Source organism: Adiantum capillus-veneris, chromosome 14 (genome assembly GCF_014529385.1).
Source record: "Adiantum capillus-veneris isolate H3 chromosome 14, ASM1452938v2, whole genome shotgun sequence".
NCBI classification, from domain to species: Eukaryota; Viridiplantae; Streptophyta; class Polypodiopsida; order Polypodiales; family Pteridaceae; genus Adiantum; species Adiantum capillus-veneris.
In genome coordinates this window covers 95,851,140-95,867,873 of record NC_140944.1, presented here as the reverse complement: position 1 = coordinate 95,867,873, position 16,734 = coordinate 95,851,140, and positions in this window count along the sequence as shown.

Genomic DNA, 16,734 nt, shown 5'->3' with positions numbered 1-16,734 from the left:
ATGGGAATATCCAAATGTCCGGTGTCTAGCTCGTGGGTACAGGCTCTATAGCATGCAGATCAACTTTAGTTGTAAGTCAAGTGGTGCATGGCTTTTTGCCTTTATATGTAAGGCTATACTTCAATAGAGAATACGTGTGTTTTTCAGGCCTGATCTCTGCTCTCTCTCTCTCTCGCATCTACTGCTCAGCACCACACCATGGCTTCCCTCAGGCTGCATCCCCCATAGCCCCTCGTTCCAACAATTTGTATATGTGGAGCTTCGGAGTGTGGAAGTTTAAAAAAATTAGATTGTATTCACGATAGAGCAGTACAAAATGAGGCGTATGTATCAGAGCCTTTTACGAAAGAGATGTTCGAACCATTTGGGTGGCAGCAAATATTGGCCACCCTTGATGTGTGTGTGTGAATGAGGCAACATGAACCAAATTCTATGATGAGGAAGGATATGATATAATTCCATTCCAAATGATGAGTCATCTTAAACGCAAAATTAGGATCAGAAGGACCTGACATGGAGGGAGTTATAGATTGTAGACGCATAGTGGATGAGATCTCCATAAGAGATCTTAATGAAACTGATGAGTAAGAACTCCAAGGACATCGAACTAAGGGATCAACAATCGGTATTTTACAATTTTCCCAACCAAAAACCACAAAGACAACGAAGATAACTGAAAAGACATATGAGCAAACAAGATCAAAGAAGAGAAAATAATGTACCTCTTTTAAAAAACAAAACATAGTATTTGAGCTTGGTCGAAGCAACTGATTGCCTTAAAGATGAGATGTCAAAAAGGTTCATGAAACCTAACTCAACAGAAAAAGGAAACCTGAAAAAGAAAAGCAAACCAAAACCACAAACGGAAAATATCTCTAAAAAGTCAACAAAATTATCAAAAAAGAAGCACAAACACAAAAACAACGAGTTGAAACCAACTTTGAAACAAGTTTGGACAATGGAGTTAGAGACTGATGATGAATCAGACAATGATAGGTTTGATGCACCATCCCACTACAAAAGGTATACTATCTAAGACAGAAAGATTGTAGTTCAAAAGCCCAAACAAGACCCCAATGAACCTGGAACATCATAAGATGGGCCAAAAAAAGCCAAGTGTATAGACCTAGCAGAACCAGTCGAGGAACCTAGTCCGGCATACATTGCCATGGACCTCATGGAAGAAGAAGACCCGGGGAGGTCACCTAATAAAAATATAACCTATCACGTGAGTTGATCAACAGAAGGGTATTTAAAGTTCTTGAAACTTACATTATTATATATACAAAAGGGCATTATTTTTTCAAATTTGAAAAAACCTTACAGATTACAAGAAAGGGGTACATTATATTCTTAACAAAATTCACAGATAAGGGGTTTTACAAACATGTGTTGAACGCACGTGATATGGTAGTTTTACACAAAGTGAACCCCCCGAGGAAGAAGAGTAGCTATTGATAGCAACACTCTGACAATATAAAGATGTGTTTGCATGGTCATAAAAAGATCTAAAGGGAATAGATCCAAAAATTTATCAATACATGATACCCCTTAAGGTTGATGCCAAACCCTTAAGTACAATGAGACTTTTGCCAAAATGATTAAGGAAGAGATAGACAAACTCAAGGATGTGGAGTTTATCTATAAGATTGAACACACCGATTGGGTGTCCCCAATTGTGCTAGCTCCCAAAAGAATAAAAATTTATGGGTCTATGTGAACCTGAAATAGGTAAATGTTTCTACCATCAAAGACAACTATCCCCTGTCAATAACAGATCATGTGATCAAAAGAGTTGCGGGGAAAGAATCTTAAAATTTCTTAGGTGGATTCTCAAGCTACAACCAGTTGACCATAAAACCATAAGATCAACATAAAACAACTTTTGCAACAGAGTGGGGCATATTTGCATACAGGGTGATGCCTTTTGTTCTGATCAATGTCCCTGCCACTTTTCAGAGACTAATGAGTCATGCATTCAAGGAGTATCTCAGGAAATTTTTGGAGATATACATGGATGATCTATGCATGCATTCTCAGTTGAGGAGTGAGCACATAACACACTTGGAAAAAGTCTTTGCATAGTGTAGATCTTATCATAGTTGCTTAAATCTTGAAAGATGTGTCTTCATGGTAAGACAATGTAAAATCTTGGGAAATGTTGTGTCCAAAAATGGGATCTCCACCGATCAAGATAAGATATAGGTGATCGTTGCACTTTTGAGACCAACCAAGATAAAGGAAGTACAAGAATTTATGGGTCTTTGTGGGTATTATAGGCACTTCATATACATGTAGCTAAGCCTCTGTATGATCTCATTGCCAAATTTGAGTGGACAAAATAATGCGAGAAGGCTTTTCACAAATTGAAGCAGGGATTAATTTTTGCTCCAATTTTGCAAGCCCCTGATTGAAACAAGATCTTCCATGTCCATGTAGATGCATCAACCTATGCCATAGGGTTCATATTAGCTCAACTTGGAGAGAAAAAAATAGATATTTCCATTTGTACTCTAGTAGACAGCTAAACAACACAGAGAAAAATTATACCACTACACACAGAGAGGGCCTATGAATGATATATGCTATCAAAAAATTTAGACACTACTTTCTTGCAAACAAGTTTGTTTTCTTTGTAGATCACTAAGCACTATTATGTCTGGTAAACAAACCTTGCAACACTGGAAGGATTGTTCACTGGTTTATAATATTGCTTGAGTTGGATTTCATTGTAGTCGTAAAGAAAGGAACAACACACAAGAGACCCGATCATCTTTTGAGATTTTTTCATGGAGAAGCACCCAAAGCTATTGACGATGACCTTCTAGATTCTTATATGTTTAACACTGAAATTGTTCCAAGGTGGAGTGAAGAGGTCATCCTTCTACTCACCATAGGATCGTCACAAGTAGAAAGACAACCACATCAGACTAGAAATCTCTAGCTTTTAGCATGATGACTTTACAAGAAAGGTAATGATGAGATTTTGAGACTATGTGTACAGCCGAACAAAAACAAATACTACCTAAAACTTTCTCATATACAACACACGAGGTTTCATAATGGGAAAACTCAAACATACCAACTAATGGGACTTGGGGTTTACTAGCTAAACATGGAAAAAAGTGTCCATGATTACGTAAAATCATGTGAAGCCTGTAAAAAACAATCACCAATGGAACATGCCACACTCTTTAGAGTAATTGGAGCGACCAAATGGAGTACTTACATTATCGAGTACTTAAACGCCAAGACCTTCCCAGAGGGATTGAGTAAGGCACAAATGAGAACTATAGAGGAGGAAGAAAATCACTATGTGCTGATTTCAAACCAACTGTACCAGCGGGGAAAGGACAATTAATTGTGATTTTGTGCTACTGAAAGAAAATATTTCTCCATCCTAGAACAAGCACGCGCAGACCAGCCAGGTGGACATTTTTCTGTTGAACTGCAAAGCTAATACTTCATGCCGGAATATGGTGGCCAACACTGTTCAGAGACACGGAGAGGTATGTAAAATAGTGTGATGAATGCCAGCACACTAAAGAACCTAAACGGAGAGAAAAAATTCCATTATGGCCAATGATAGGAGTTTGAGCCTTTTCCAAGTGGGACATATATTTAATAGGCTCCCTCACAACTCCTGCACACACATGCTCAATATATCATACTAGCAACAGATTATTTGATCAAATGGGTGGAAGCAAAGGAAACACAAAAAGACAGTGAATGAAGTACGTCACAGTTCCTATTTGAGAACATCTTTACCAGATACGGCCTACTCATTCAGATTATGAGTGATCAAGGAACACAATTTGTGAACACCATCATTGAAGGCTTACTCGTTGAATTCATGGTGGTTCATTGCAAATCAGCCCCCTACCACCCCCAAGCTAACAGGCAAGCAGAGATTACTACTGAAATCTTATGCACATTGCTAACCAAAATAGTGAGTAACTCATAAACTGATTGGGACCTAAAGCTACACTCAGTGTTATGGGCTTATAGGGTAGCATTTAAAACTTCCATTTAACCTTGTGTTTAGGATTAATGTGATTCTACCCAAGGAATTCTCTATTCCCACACTTCAAGTCGCAACACAGCTAGGTTGGAAGGGACACAAACTATCTGAAAGGCTAGAAATCTTGGAGCAACTAGATTAGAATAGATTAAAGGAGATCGTAGGAATATATGCCTAAAAATGACAAAATAAAGGCTTTACATGATCAACATGTAATTAGCAAGGAGTTCCAAAAAGGGGATTACATTTTGGTGTAAACCCTAAAGCAACACTCCAAAAAACTCAAAAAGCGAGAGATGGGGCCTTTTGTAATACATGACATATCGCAAAGTGGCGCCACCAAAATTGCAACATTAGCAAGTGAGGAGATGCCAAATTGGATAAGTGGATGCAGGTTAAAAAAGTATATTCTCCCATTGATTGACACAAAAAGAGCTACAAACAATTCATGCGGCACTACAATAGAAAAATTGAGCCCATGTTATTCAAGCACAGGATAAAGAGGAATCCAGAATCAAAATATTAAGAAAAAGGAACAAGCAAACCATAAGGAAAATTGGCAACAATGCAAAGGCCTCAATCCTCCTCCAATAGCCTCCAACCTACATAGCTTGGTGGTATGGATGTATGAATTATCCTTCAGCTTCCTGATGGTTCCACCGAACGAGCACTAGTAAACACAGAATCACGAGCCAATGTCATCAAATACTCAATATTCTTGAAAATGGCCACAAAACCTCTAACACCAAACCAAATTGAGTTCAAGGTAGCAAATCAAGGGACGATGCTGAGCATGGGTCAAGCCAATTTGTCAATCAATGTGGATGGTCAAATTTTCCCTCACCAATATAATGTAATTATCTTAAGGAGGCAGTGATTCTTGGAGTACCATGGATGCGCACGTACAGCAAAACACCAAATTGGTAGGATGACACATTACAGCTCCACCTTGATAGCACCTCCTTCACTACTCCATTGGAGCAAATGGATCACATTTGGGAAATTTAGCCTCTATAAGGAGAGCCTAAACCTTAATCTTCACGTTCAACCAAGGTAGTTGGAAAGGTTTGGGTCAAGAAAGCAGTGATTTAGTCCAATCCTAAACACGTATGGATTTCCCAAAGAAATTTTACACGTTTTCAAAAACAACTAATCAGATCTACTTCTTCAGACACAAAGCTTGTTCATTCCAAAGAAAACAAGACTTCCAATGGCCAGTTCAAATGGATTCCCAAACTAGTTACACCAAATAACCCAGATAACTTGTCAAGGTTACCTTTCTCTACCATCAAAGAACATGGACATCTTATTCAGATTCTTTTATTCGGGCATAGTAGTGTTAAAGGTACCTCACCGACAAAAGCCACTGAACAGACCGTTCAAGACCCACATTTTGCACAGCATCTTATTACCAAATGTATCTCTTCCATTTGCATGATGATAGAGCCACATTACACAGCCTCGCATAGACACATAATTCGAGCACATGAACCATGTCGTATCTTCGTCAGGGACGACTCAAAATGGGAAGGGGAGAGTAACACAAAAGAAATGAGATTTTCATAACTTGCAGCAAGATGATCATAACTACGTAAATGATGATTTATTAATAATTGTTTTTTTTTCATGAGCTCTTTTAGGCATATTACTGAGCCATATTGCAAAATTCATGAAAAGAAAGATGCTACACTAGGATGATGTATATACGAGTGAGCACAATAAATTTTGGCAAATTTATTGCCAAATAATAATAATTATTGGTAGTTTTCTTTTAATTTCAAGAAAAAGAAGCTAAAATTTTAATAAGTTGAGCCAGGATAGCCCAAATTGAGTTCTGAAAGCAATCAACAAATCTACACAGCAAGGGATTCAACCATGGAAAATGTGAAAAGGTTTGGTACCTATCAAATTTTGAGCCAACCCGTGCAGGATCAAACTTGCAGATTAAAATCCATTTGGCAATCCAATGTCCTAATGATGAATCGTTTGCACAGCAGGTGGTTTGACACAAAAATATGACCAATGAAGGTAAGTATGCACAAGGTCTTCTGGGTAGGTCGGGAACATATAGTCAAAATGGGGATTTCAAACTCATTTTCTTTCACACATACACACACACACACACACACACACACACACACACACACAGCTAAGAAACATAGAATTCTCTACCGCACTGCTGCTTGCTGCGACCACCACGATGTCTCATACTGCACCAGATTTGCCAGCTATGATCATTAACCTTGCAAGAACAATTGTGCATGTGCTACTCTGTACCAAAAACATCAAATCAACAGAAAAGATCAAATCAAAGACAAAAAATTTGCAAACTATCAAAAAATATTTGGGGCAGCTACACATGTCAAAACCACAAAACTTCTCACCAGAAGACTCGTGATATGTTGCAAAATGAGTCTAGCTAATCACAATTGCAAAAGGTTTATGAACATGGATTGCAAACCATGTTCCCAAAACTCTAAACTCAAATAAAACTGGGAAGCACACTTTCCATACACCCATAAAATCATTGTGCTATATTGATTTGCAAACCATGCTCCAACATGGATCACGATCCATGTACCTTAACGACAGATTCAACAAAAAATTGAGCCTATGGTTAGAGGTAGCAAAGAGGAGCATGCACTCAAATTGGGTACTAAATGGGACACTATATCACCAAGAATCAAGAGTTTTAGCAAGTTCAATCTACAAATAGTCATTTTAGGTCCAACCTGTGATAAATGATCGTAGGCCCAAAATTATGTGTCAAATGGCTTAGGATATGTGTCCAAAGAAAACCCACCAAGTTTGGTAACATTTGACCCCAAAACATGGATCGCAATCCATGTTCCTCAGCAAAATTTTGACAATGTTCAAATTTACAAACCACTGGTTCCATACATCAGAAATACATGGAAATTGATGTTAGGACAATGTATAAATGCTGGTTTTGAAATTCAAAGCATATGTGTTGAAAACCAAGAGGCCAAAGAGAAACAGAAAAATTTCAAAGTTTGTGAAATCTTGCTAAAAGTTCTTTCAAGGTTCCCTAATTTTCTCAGCTGGATCTCCAACTTCACATGCAATCAAAGAGCATTGAAAACTAGTAGACAAGTGGATAGAAAGGTGCTCCTTATATCAAATTAACAAAATAAAAAAGGGGTCCAAAATTAGATATGGTCAAAGTCGGAAAATATGGCCATAAAATGAGAAATGAAGTAAACTAAGGAAAAACATGTCCAAACTTGAAAACAATTCACCAATGTACTAGTATAAGCTATAGGAACATGTGTGCTAAATGGCAACTACAAGCCCTACCCAACATGGATCGCGATCCATGTACCTTTTTCACCCAGCCAAGGGTGGACATTACCATCTGGTCCTAAATACTCTACAAAGTCTATCCCTGAAGAACCAACTCATTTGGATCTCAAAATCCCAACCAAAGGGCTCAAATTCTCCAAGTCTATCAAAATTTGGCCTAAAATCTTAACCAATGATCCAAACTCCCAAAATTTTGGACCAAAGCATCATCTTAATATGCCCAACCAGGTGGTATGACCAAATCATCAAAATGTGCTCCAGCATGGATTGCAATCCATGTACCAAGTCAGAGCCAGAATTCATATGTAATCACTTGCTCTTGTGGCTATAGTTGCCTTAGATGCACTGGTGAAGATTGGTCAAATTTGGAGTAGTTTTGAAAGATTTATGCTCGTTTCTCATTTTATGGTCAAAGTTTGCATTTTTCTATTTCTCGACAACCATTTTTATCATTGCCTAGCTCTAAAATCAACTTGAAACTGGTCTTAGGATGCCCTACAGAAAAGCACAAAAAGAGTGGGAGGTGGCACCTTACAAGATCACTGATATCTCATCAAACAAGCAAGCTCACATCACAAAACAGGAACTAGAAGCAATACCTGCAAACATTTTCGGTGGGAAATTCCAAGCGGTAGATGGAGTGATAGTAAGGACCACCTTATTGAATGATACACCAAAAAACCAAAATGCTAGAAGGGGCCAAATGTGTATAGTTGGACAGCTTCTTGAGATTAGTGCCATGGGGAATAGGTTTCCAGAGAACCCATGAACTAATCCGCTCCATTTATTACAATGAGGAAGGAACTCTAACAGACAAAGATGGGGCTATCGTCAAAGTAAAAATCACCACAAAAATCATTAACGAAGATCTTCACTTGCATTACAGAACCCATAATCTATTTCACAAAACCAAAGCCATAAATAATGACAAGGCATTCCTAAAGCAGAGGGGACACAAACTGACCTATCAAAATCTGATCTACTCCGAGACAGAGTTGCCCTTGAGGTTAATATTACAACACTTCAAAGTGCAAAAGCCATCACAATACATGGAGCCAATCTTGCATATGTAAGTGGTCATGGAAATGGGGCTGGCAAAAAGAAGGGTGGTCATCTGCAACTTTGGAAATTACACCCTTGACAATTTAATGGAAGCAAACATCAAAGGGATTCATAAAAGAAAATTATATATGATTAATGCTGGACCAATGCTCACCAAAATTTCCTAGCAATCCTTAGGCATGATTGATGAATGTTAGGAAATATGGTGTAGCTAAGTAGATAATTGAGTAGTTTACTTAATGGAGAGAGATAGTTTTCACACATTGGTTGCTCAGGGCACGACACATCAGGTGACATTTCAACAAAAAGATCAAACCATAAAAATGATGCAAGCCTAGCCAGTCCCTGTAGAAGTCTCTCACACAATAGGACAGGGACAAGTGACACTAGAAACTCAACATACATAGGTGCCTAGTACGAGCACAGAAATAGCGATGCACGAGTTTGAAGTTCTAGCCAATACACAAATCTCCAAAACTGCCAAAGATGAAATTCAGCGATGGATATTAGAAGTGAGTGATCCTTCACACAAAGAATATCTGCAATATGAACTCATTGGATTCAGCTGACTTTTTCATGATTACATCTGATGAAGTGGTGAAGAATCTGGCACATGGAATGATCGCACTTCCATTCATGAGGCAGGAGGCTGTTCTATGGAAAATGAAAATGATGCCTACCATCGAGCCCAACCACAAAGGCGATTACAGAGATGTTCTTGTAACTCTTGCACAGATACAAAAAATTATCAATAATCAACCCACCTGGAAAAAGAAATGGTTTCAATGGCGTCCAGCAGATGAAACGTGGTATAGGAATGCTCTACATCATCTTTCAATTGTCTTGACCTATTGTCCCATCAACAAAAGGCAATCGTGGGATAGTTTCTATTCCTGGCAAAGCAAGAGACCCGCAGTTCTCAACTACCTCGTAATAACTAAGCCAACCAATAACCTCTTCCCCTCAGAGAAGTATATGATTCACACTCAAAGGAGTCATCAACATAATGAAGGAGGTGCCAGATCTCACATGCAAAATGCTTGTAAAAATTGAAAAAATGCTAATTACCTGCATCATAGTGTTTAATGATATTGAATCAATGGAGCACCCCTAGCAGGTGTTTGTGGAAGTAACCAGAGGCTTATGTTGGAATCTAGAAACTAAATTTCCCATTAGAAACATCATCATGGTATTATATGCAAGAGTCATTTATTTGCCCTCACACTACATGCAAACCTTGAGGAGGCATTCATGATAGGATTTTTTGAATTTGACTCCTCCATATTCAATCCCATGATCAAGGAGTTTCCTGCTCGACATATTGCACATCAAATCACTCTCAAAATAACCCATTTAGAGAGCTGGAAACAAAGATCAAGACCAAGTCACGGCCAGAGAAATTTAGGTGAGTCAGAAGGACGCTAGAAAAAAGAATGACGGACTATTAAAGGTTATAGTCACTTGCCCAGCCACAAGTGGAGCTGCATGAGGATGTGCAATGAATACAAAAGGGGGAATTTCTGGTGGATATATCAAACTGTCACCAAAAAACCCATCTACACACCACACTTTGCTGTATTCAATCCTTTTTTTTTCAAAAGAAGCCTTCTAATTGTGCTAATAATGATTCTTGAAGTGAAACTAGCCTATTATTCTCTATTGCCCACTCACACCCTACAAGCATTGTAAAGTGGCCAATGACTGTGGGAAAGGGTCCCAAGTTTTTGAGTCAAAACCCTTAGTTTCAAAGGGAACGTGTTATCATTATCTAAGAGGATTTTTGGATGTCGACTGTGAGCTCCAAGTCTGCTACAATTTGTAATCAATCTTCTCTTTGACTGGTAATCAGAATTTGATTTTGTTTAGTGCATTGTGTTCCTTATCTCTTGCTTTTTAATATAAGTGTAACCGTTCTCAATTTTGTTGTGTTTTGCGACAACCTATTTGTGAGCTAAATGCGTGGATTTGAGTGCTAAAATGGTTATGTTTTGATGTTTTGACCTTGAAATAGTGTTTTTATACTATAGAGCTACCTTTCAAAATAATTTTGTTGCAGTTTTTTGCACATTTTTTGGGATGTATCGGGATTTTGGTACCTTCCCAGATGACCACAAGACTTGGTAGGATCGTGTCTTTAAATGTTGTAATACTCCTCCTTAAGTTTTGTTGCTATCCAATGACAAAAAGACATGATGACTTAGAGCAATGAGGTTGGACATAGACTGATTTCCAAACTAGAGAGTGATAGATTTTCTAGAAATAGTTAATTGTGTTGTTCTATAGGTTCACTTCTTGAGGCTTACAATCTCAAAGAGTCTACGTGACACATCCCGAGTCGCTTCATTGAGTATTGACATATGTTAGTGTCAGATAGCTATGTTGTAGACGTCCGTCGCGGCAACCCGCTAACAACCTCCCATGGACTACCTTCACTGCTCCAAGCAGCTATTTGCATCCAAGAATATTCAAATAGAGCATCATCGTGCTCACCATCCTTCTCACCAAGAACATCACCACACAAAAAGAATGTACTTGACATATTTCACCCTCCCTCCCAACCATAGAAAGGGGAGGCCTCATCGAACGACCCCTACACCTACTCAACCATCCACTACATAATTGTTTCTACTTGCACACCCATCAACCAAAACTCACACACCTGTAGGGAAACCAAAGAAACTATCTGGGATTCTTCCTTGTCTTCTATATGACATGTCTACTTCACTGGAATCTCCACCATCTTTGACTTTATGGCATGTTCTCCTCTTCATCAGCCAAGCACTCGATACCAGCATCATCAAGTGCTTTTCCTCCAACCACCAATTCATCAAGGTCAATCAGCTTTGCTTGCCTACCAACTTCAACTTCCTACTCTTGAGCCACCTCTTCTACTACTGCATCGGGATCTGTCAAAGTAGATAGAAACTCTCCCCACTCAACATCATAATGGCCTTCATTCCTAGGATTGTATTCCTCCGCTTGGTCTCTATCAAGCATTTTGTCTTGTACTTCTCCCCGCCCTTCACACATATACACCGCATCTCCACTCACATGAAAAACATCAAATTGTTCATACCTCAATTGAGAAAACTCTATTTCCCAACTGATATATGTATCCATAGAGCTAAAATTACATAGCACATCCTCGTCTTCTATTTCTAGCTCAAGAATCTCTTCCAGCTTCATAGCTTTGACTTCATCTACAAATCGTACTCTTTTCTCTTTAGAATTATTCAAAGAAGACTAAAAATCCATACCTTGATTTGAAAACACTTATCTTGCCCGATCTAGAACCGTCTTTACCTCTTGCACAAATGAAGCCATTCTAATCGGAATTCTTGGGATGGTAACTACCCCATCTCTTTGTAGCGACAACACCCTTGGTTCTTCTTGTATTGGGAATTCTCTTTGCACCTCTATTGGCTCAACACTCACTGCTTCAATTTGCCCCACCGTCACTACATCTAGCAAATTCTACGTCGCCTATCATTTCTTCAAAATTTTCTTGGTCCACCCTTTTGCTAGAGTCATCACTTCCTCATATATGAAACTGGGTTGTCCAACTCCAATTCTTCATGTAAGCATTCCATAACTTTACTTATTTGAAGTTAATTCAAAAATAGTGGCAAGCTTTTTCCCACACTCATCTGTGAACGATTTCCTTCCCACTAGCGCCACTCACCGACTACAAAAGCCCTTGCCTCACAGTGTCCATTTATGTCCAACAGTTTATCGATGTCATTGTGGATGGTGGATCAGGTATTAACCTCACAATGTCTATTTATGGCTAGAAGTTTATTGATGTCATTGTGGATGGTGGCCCAAGTATTAATCTCCTGTGAGAGTTCACCATGAGACAATTTGCCCTGGTGCTCACCAAGACCGACACTTTTACTGTCACATTGGCTAACCAATGTAGAGTCTACCCAGTACGAGTGGTGGAACAAGTCCCAATGTTGGTAGAAGGACAACTTTTGGCTAGATTTTGTGGTGGTCCATCTATCAAAAATGGAGGGCAGCTTCCTTCTGATTATTGGTAGGCCTTGTCTACGACATACCCTCGCACTTCATGATTGGGGTTAATGATACCATGTGGATTAGCGTACCAAGCACATGGCATAGATAGATCCATCTAGAAAGTGGAGCCGATTCAAAGAAGAGAGTGAAATTTATAATAAACTATAAATATAACTTACCAAACAAGTGCAACTACACTTGCATTGCTCCAATTGAATTTTGCTTGCAAGTTAAGGAATTCCAATAATGTTGTAAGCAGTGTGCACCATCATAAAGAGGTTCTTGGGCACTTGATAACAACCTATCCTCCATTTCTTGTGTCCGTTGAGTGCATGGTCTACAATCCTCCTTGCACATGTTGGCTTGATGTGCTAACAACTCATCAACCATGTCAAATATGTGCCCATCCTTAAACATGAAGTGTCCCTGAGATGCATGTGGAGGAGCTAGCAAAGTAGAGATAGTGTCACAATCACCACTTGACATGCCTTCGCTCAGTAGCTCTTGTTGTTGCCTTTCATCCTTGCATGCTAAAGCACAACCATTGAACACAGACAATGGGATGCATCCTCAAGTGATAGAGGGATGTCACTCCCATCTACTCCAGCACTTTTTTGAGGGATCCAAACCCCTTATTATCAACATGCTCCAAGGCAATATGCCTTAAGCAAGGGGTTGCCCCTTTGCACTTGGCTCAATGACAAGGGAGTTTGTCCTTGAGCCATCGCTCGCATTTGGGGCCATTCAGAGGACCACGATCATCCCAATTGTCCTACACAAGTGTGAAAGCTTGTTAGGTTAATTCAAGAATTTGACAAAAATCAAATGAGCTTTAAAAAATGAATAGCTAGTAAATTAGGTGTAAGCTAAATTTTTGATAGAGAAAGAGAAGAAAAGAATAAAGATTTTATTTATTTTTAAATGCAATGAGCAAGAAAAGAGAGGAAAGCTTAAAGAATTAACCATAGTATTAAAGCTAGTGAAAATTAGAGGGGGGGTTGAAAAGGAGATAGCCCTATAACATCATGTACTTTTTTGAACGTTTGAAAATTTAAGTACATCGCAATAGACGTTGTGAAGGATTTGGGGGTGGCCTCTATAACACCTTCATACTTAAAAGATATATGAGTGAAATAAAAGTATCTCTTCCAAGAAGATGCGATCAGATCTCCATTCTCAACCCTTGTGCTCAAAAACCTTGCCTACACTCGAGTAGCTTTCCTCTGCACTTCCATAGCCCCAGCTATGATCAATTGCGGTCAAGCAAGCAAAAAACCTACTAATTTTTGGGGAAAAAAACCAATTAAAAACAAGAAAAATATATGCACTTTTGTTCATAAACACCATCTCAACATCCCTTGCATATGCGAGATGGGGCTCCATAGTCGCTCCCAACCATGCACATAAACCCATCAAAAACCATGGCAATCATGAGATATACAAAAAATCATGATGCTCAGCCCAAAAACACAAAAAAAAACCACGGGAAAAATGGGAAAACATCTTCCCATTCACCACAATAACAAGGGGTTTTCACTACCACACCTAAGTAGCAGGCACACGTTGGAGAGGGGGAAAGGGGAACACACCCAGCACACAACACAATGCCTCACTATAGCCCAGGGTATACACAGCGCCCCAATCCACTAGAGTTCACCTTCAAAACTCAACACTACCCGCACACAAACCACCGCTTTAACACAACCACACGCACATAGACCTTGCAATGCACCAGACAGACTCAATCGCTCCGCTTCGCTCAATTCACAGCCTTCCACACTCACACAACCTCTCTCTACTTCTCTTTGCACGACCAACCTCAGGGGGGCACACACACCGACACACACCCGGAAACACACACACACAAGCAGAGAAGAGAAGGGGGAAGGGGGAATGACGCCTTGAAACGGTAGGGAATAGTCGTCTAGCATAGGCAATGTCATGTACAACCAACACACTACCGGCATGAACCTCGGCAACCAAAACAATGGGTCAAAAGCCTTGGCAAAACCTCCTGCCAAAACAACCTTGGTCGAAAATCCCTCTTTGGCCAAAAGACACTAGTCCAAAAGACCCTTACAAATGAACATAAGCACCCTTTTATAGGGGTGTGCCTAGAAATCTCAAAAAAGAAAAATGGGGTCTTCTTCCATGTCGTGCACTTCATGTAGAGTTCCATTTAGAAGCTTTATGCAATGCTAACACTTGTCTTAGTTATTTTTGAAGACCTTTGCATGCTAGACACATTGGCCCTTTGGCCCCTTTCCCTTCTTTTTTTTTGGCCGGCCGCCCGGACTCACCTTCTTGCTCTCCTTACACGCTTGACCCCTGCGGGATTTGTCTCTTACCTGAGGGGGGAAGGCTATAGCGACGTCGCTATTGCCCTCTCCCTTTTCCTCTCAAAAATTTGGTGCCCCAAGGGCCGCGGGATCCACCCCTAGCAAAGGCCTGCCACGTCATCTTCTACTTCACACAACGCGGGCGCCCTGCGCCGCCCAACCTCGCCGCCTCGCCACCAAAACCACCACCGGACACGCCACAGCAGTGCCATGCGTGCGGACGCCATAGCTGCGTCCAAGGCCACGAGCTCCAAGAGCTCCACTTGCTTCACTCGGATGCTTTTGGAAGGGCCACGCCCGGCCTTCATAGCCCGGCCTCAGGCACACTGCGCCCGCATGTGGGTTAACTCCGCCAGGCCACGTGGCATTCCCCGGTGCCTTGAGCCTCAAGGGCTTCAAAACCAAAAAACCCCTTAGTTCTCTAAAACCAACTCCTTTGCAGACTGCCTTTGCTTGGCTCTGATTTTCTGCTCCCCTCTCCTATTGCCAAGCTGTAAAGCCCGACCGGAAGTCCATCTTGCTGGCTACAATCACACTCTCTGTACCTGCATTTCGACTTCTCGGCATCCTCGAATCAAGGCTCTCAAAAATGGAAAAAACACCTACCATCCAATCCGGTCAAATGCTCCCAGTTTTCCGACTGCTATAACTTCTCGCTCCAAACTCCATTTGGCATGCAGTCACTTCCTGCTAGCTCCATATGGTGTACACTCTGCTCTACATCCTTGTCAAGGCTCAGAAGATGCTAGATGGCACATTCTCCCTTGCGGCCAAGTGGGCTCAGACCCGGCCCCTAGAAAAACTTCAAATTATCATATCTTGCAAACCATGGCTCCAATCCACAATCTGAAAAAACGGGTAGGCTCCACGAATTGAGCGCTACACATCTATACCTCAAGCTCCACTTGGACCACCTGTCTCTAGCTGCCCTGTCCGGCGAGAATCTACAAACCACCAAAACTTCAACCTTCAATAACTTGGGCTCCGTAGCTCGGTTTGATGAACCGTCTGGACCTGCTCCTTCAACAGTTCAAGCTCTTCATTCCTGGACCCCAAGGCTGCACTTTGCATCTCTTTCACCTTCTACCCCAATTAGCCCATTATGGAGCATTCCTTGGCCTATAAGCCGCATCATGCATACACTTCCGCTGCTACCTGCCATCCCATGACCTTCGTGGCTGCACCATCCCTTTGCCATGCTTCTGCTTGCCTGTACACATCTGTCCATGCCATCTTCTAGAGTTGACACACTTTGGCTGCACCATCATTGTCACCCCCCTGTTGAGCATTCATGCTCAACCACATAAAAGCTTTATTCCACTATAAACTGCAAAACCTGGCACACACTATGAGAAACTCAAAACCATATATACAATGTTTTATTGCATTCTACGGCCAAACCTTCAAGTGGGTTGCCCCACCCCCTGCATCACATAGCTTCCACCTGGATCAAACACTTGTCTCTGTTCACTTTCATCCATTTGCAACAACCTCCAATAGTGCCCTACCGAAGCACGTAGCCATCCATGCACACAAAAGGCCCATAGCACTTTAGCACCTGTTCGAACATCATCTTGCCTCATCAGCCTATATGGCTCTGCAAACACATCATTTGTATGAACCAACACTTCTGACCCTCCCTCCCAGCCATGTAAAGTAGAGCTCCTCTCAAAGGAACCCCGTATGTGACGGATAACATACTGCACAGCTGCACTTACAAGCATACCTTTCAACCATGGGTTGCATACCTCTTTTGAAAGCTTGGACACATCTTGGGAATCTCCTCCATATGCCATAGAACACATCTCTTGCACCGGCTTCATGCTCTCTTGCATCTCCTCTTCGAAATCACTTACACTGTCATCAAGCCCTTCATCATCGATTGGCCCTTCAAGGTCGCTCAGCACTTCCTTCTGTCCAGCTTCAGTCGCCTGCTCTTCAATCACCTCTTCTACCGTTGCATCATGCTCC